Here is a 5,106-nt window from a genome sequence, read left to right as displayed (position 1 = left end):
AAGGTCGGGCCGAGCCCGAGGCCTCAACCCGAACCCGACCCGACCTTGACTCAGGGCCAGGCATTTTTTACCCTAATCCACCCTCAGGGCTAGAAATCTTTAGCCCAGGCCCTGTTCGGGGTCAGGGCGGGTCAGGCCCAAAAGGGCCAAACTTGCACCCCTAGTGCAAATGACAGTAATTGTCTGTTGGTTGTCATTGTTGTCGATCAGTACAGTGCATGTGTATTGTTGTTGTCAACACAATGCATCTTGGTGTAGTGCAGGATAAAGCCAGTGTACAGTGGCAATCCGGTGCAGTTACAGAGGTCAAGATAGTTTCGACATCATTCAGGATGGGTTGGTAGACTTCAGACAGTGCAGGCAGTGAGTGGATAGTATCCCAGCATCCTCATTAGTTCTTATAGTGTTTACAGTAGCAGTGACATTGTTACAGGGATTTGCAAGTGTACATAGAGGTCCCACAGTGAATAAGGAGTCATCTAGGGGCATTTCTCTCATTTACAAACATAGATAGTATTTTAGGGGTATTTCTATAATTTTACAAAGTATAGATGGCCAGATAGGTGACAGTCAACATACAAGAGTTTTGTTGATTATGTGAGTCACAGAGGTCAGTGGGGGTGTTGATACAGCTCAGATCGGTATTTCCGTCATTTGACAATAATGTTGTAATGCTCCAATGCCGAGATAAGGGAAAGGTGCCACCCTCACGGGTATTGACCGTGAGGTCACAAAAATTTAAACCATTTACAACAATAGAAATACAATAATTAGCTCCCATCAACTGATACCATTTATCAAGTTTAACATCTCTATCAGAGTGTGCTAAACATCATATGCAAAATAAATTACAATATTGAGGTATCTCCTGGACATTTCACTTGGTTACTCTTTAATACAAAATTTCATGATTTCCTCTAGGACAGGTCATTAGGTCCAAAACAGGGTCTCTCAACCCGGTTGTCGCTCGATCTTTATATCATTGATATCCATAGGTTCCCGGACTCATCATCACTAGGTAATCTATATCGCACTAAGAAAAGGGGGTTTCATCAAAGGGGTAAGCTACAACAGCCTAGTGAGCAAAGTCTACCCTAGAACACTCTCACCATCATACGTAAATACATGCATACTTAACATTCATGTACATAGTCTTTACTCCTTTTTCTTGAAAAGTTTCCCCGTTTTAAAATAGTTACTCAATTCAAACCATAACCATTCACATAGTGGTATGGACACACATTAATCTCACATTGGTGTCCTGTCTACCCATACTCACACCTTGTGTGAAAAGGACCCATGACAGATTCACTCACAACATCCATCATCACCATACTCACTTTTTATTAGTAATATGGCATTTAACTCATACTTCCTTCACTTTCACATGCCATCATTCATGTGCCTTCTTTACTATACCCTCTACTACTCCTCCCCTGCAAAGTGAGGTACACCATTCGATTTTCCCTCTCACCCTATAACTTATCCTGTTGGGTGAGGTATCCTCACACTTTTCCTCTCATCCCTTAACTTCCCTCGCTAGATGAAGTAATCTTATTTCCATATATGCACTAACCCCATAACTTCCCCCGCTAGGTGAGGCATTTCTCACATATGCAATGTCTCTCTTATCAATGCACTCACTGCACAGTTCATGGACTTGCCACCATGACTGTGGCTGATTTCACAACAACGCGATCACATGTAGCACATGTCCAAATTCATTCATCATTATCCACAAACAATAGTGTAATACAATTCCATAGCACAATTCCACATAGACCAGATAAAGATATTCCAACTAACAATTATTCGTCCATAATCAAACATGCAATTTCAACAATAGCATGACTTCACACAGGCATGGGAATAAAATTTTATAGTAGGGCTCATCCACAAACAATTATATATTTATACAATAATTTAAGACTAACGACTGTAAAAGGGTTCCAAGATAGATTCCACTCACATTGTTTTACCATCGATGGATTACCCAATCGAAGGCTCTGGGGTTTTCGGTAACCCACACGCTATCTGAAATTTAAGTCATTCAAAAATATGTCATCACTCTTGAAATAATCAAGTGCTACATCCTTATTGGACCTATTTAGTCAAACTGGTCAATTTCTCTTAAAACAGAGTGATTCAGGTCATTTTGCCGAGATCACCAACAGATTAAAGGCATTTTTGTTGAACCCTACAGACAGTCTACAGGTCTGGCTGATAGTCTATGGCTCGCCTGCACCCATAAGCAATGGATTGGATACTATGTAGGATGTTTCTCTGTGTTTTAGTACCTCTGTAGAGATTAGATTTGAGAATGGTATATCACGGGTTCAGCATGCCCCATTCAGTCCTTCAGGGAACAAAGGCAAAAAGCTCAAGAGCCAAACATCTCCTCTTATACGTAGTTTTTTACGGAGTCACTCTCCCCTCCCCTCTCTTTCTTCTTCCAAATTCCAATTCGTTGGCAAACTGAATTGTCTATAAGGAGAACCAGGCAAGTTGGTTCAACCATGAATCTAGATTGAAGTATATATTGAAACTGATATGGACCAAAACTATAGAAACTGGCAGGGCTGAGGACCAACTTGTCATAAACCCTACAAACACTACTTATCATATATGCTAAAAGACAATAGGAAATACCCACTATCATATACCCTACACTGTGTACTCCACTGTGGAACAAAACTATAGAAACTGGGAGGGCTGAGGACCAACCTATCATATACCCTACAAACACTACTTATCATATATGCTAAAAGGCAATAGAAAATACCCATTGTCATATACCCTACACTGTGTACCCCACTGTGTCACATCCCTATCCCTCAAACCAGGGAAATATGATGGGAATACCCCAATATTCCACACCAAACAACAGGATTGACATATTTTGCTGTGCCATGTACACTACCCGGCTTCTCATTCAATGAATGAGAAGAAATCAGAGTTAAAGCAGAAATATATAGACATATTAATCACATCCAATAGGAGTTCTATGTGATATTATATAAGTAAATTAAACAGTTCAGTTCAAATATCTCAAATCACAAGTGTTGCATTAGTACTAACCACCATATAAGTATAAAGGGAGCAAAGTTAAGTAGTACGACATTACTACATTCATCCTAAAATTTATAACTTCGAATCATCAAATCCAAAGTTCAAGCCCCAGGCTCAAACTAATATCCCTCATGGATGCACTCATCGTAAAGATAACCCGACGCCGGCTCCGATTCTGGCTGAGCATTCCAAGCCTCAAAGTCCTCATCAAAGGGTAGCATCGAATCTCCCTCAACTGTGTCCGCTGCCCCTGTGCCCACATCTAAAAATAAGGGTTCCCGAGGGGTGAGCTTATAAAGCCCAGCGAGCGATCAAACCATTCACAATATACAACAATAGATACACCATCAATGCATGCTAAAGTATGCACATCACATATGATGCATGAATGCTTTTGTTCAATTTTCCACCTAACAACAAGATTCTAAGTCAAATCAAGTACCACAATAACACAGGGAGCATCATCAGTAAACGGTACCATAATGACAAGTAATGGTGCCATAAATGGATGGTATTCCGACCATGTCAACCCCATATTACCAAGGAAACCACCAAGACTGGACTCACTCACTGAGTTGTCTGCGAGCCCCAATACAAACCCCATCTTGGTGTCATTGAAATACGACGATGACTTTACAGTGTGCTACCCTAAAATATGGTTAGGGCCCATGGGCTTGCCCAACAACTACACCCCTATAGGAAAGGTTGTAGTACTGGGTTCATCACACCCTAGCCAGCAAACAACTATTGAATGCAATATTTATATTTACAATCCCGCATTGTGCAAGTATAGCCTGGAAATTGATTCCATTGTGCCTAATCTGGAGGTCACTACCTTCTCGTATCTCCAGCTTACACCCACATCAAATAAAAATTACGGCGGGTATGATACCGAAGTAACGATCAATCGATCACCACTCGAATCAAATCCATCAATTAATCAATCAAAAGAGTTATAAACATAAAGTATTTTACAATGTCCATATTTTATTCTCATAAATATCAATATGCATAATTGATCATGTTCCTTCCTTATAATATCCGATTCCATTAATTTAAACAAATTAAAGGTGAAGCCATCATGCATATCATACACACATTCAACAAACATTCCCATCTAGTTGATGCCTAATGAGAAACCATGCCGTAAAATAGTTCAAGTGTTCGATCCACTCACAAAAGTCCACGCGTAGGTAATAAGGGCTCCTGTGCAATGCAATGTACGTTCCTTCCACATGCGTACGTCAGCCTAACATGTCATAACATGAGTGTGCAACAAGTGAGAGGTGGCTCAAACGAAGTCCCAAGGCTAGAACCTCCAAAACAGAGCAGTTTGGCCTTGGCGGATGATGCCCTGTATAACCTGGCGGATCATGACAGTCCACCAGATCTCGAGAGAGCTGTATTCAGCTCAGATGGCATCCAAACTGAGGTCAATAGCCTAAGGTTCTTCAAGGACAGCATGGGGGTGTCAAGGGTCTCTAATGGAGCCATTAGGTTAGTGGATATGACTCCAATTAGTACTCAATGGGCTGGAACTTGATCCAAACACCCAACATCCATGGAAATGGTGTTGTATTTAAGGTTCCCAAGCTATCTAAACCAAGAACTAAGGGATTGGTCCCTTCTTAGGCATTAATTGGTGTAATTAAGCCTTAATTAGTTGGTTAGGTCCAATTAGAAATGAGAAGCCCCTTGGTTGGAGCATGGATTGGACATTACATGAAATCTTCATAGATTAGCATAAGAACTAAGTGGAAGTGATAGCTTACAATGAGTTTCAGCCAAGAGTAGCAAGAGAATGAGTTCCTAAGTTGAGCTTGGGCTCCAAGACACCATTTCCATGAGCTCCTAATCCATTGGTGAGTGAAGGACTGGTTGGGGAAGAGATGTGAGCTGAAGGTTAGCTCAAATGGAGGTGGAGTCCTTCCTCTCTCACTCCTTCTTCTCCCTCCTTCCTCTTCCTTCCTCCTTGGCTTGCTCTCCATATTTTCATCTCTCTCAAGGGTTGTGAGATGAGTGAAATGAGGAGGGATA

The sequence above is a fragment of the Telopea speciosissima genome, unplaced genomic scaffold (genome assembly GCF_018873765.1).
Source record: "Telopea speciosissima isolate NSW1024214 ecotype Mountain lineage unplaced genomic scaffold, Tspe_v1 Tspe_v1.0441, whole genome shotgun sequence".
Lineage (NCBI taxonomy): Eukaryota > Viridiplantae > Streptophyta > Magnoliopsida > Proteales > Proteaceae > Telopea > Telopea speciosissima.
Note: the sequence above shows the minus strand (reverse complement) of the source record.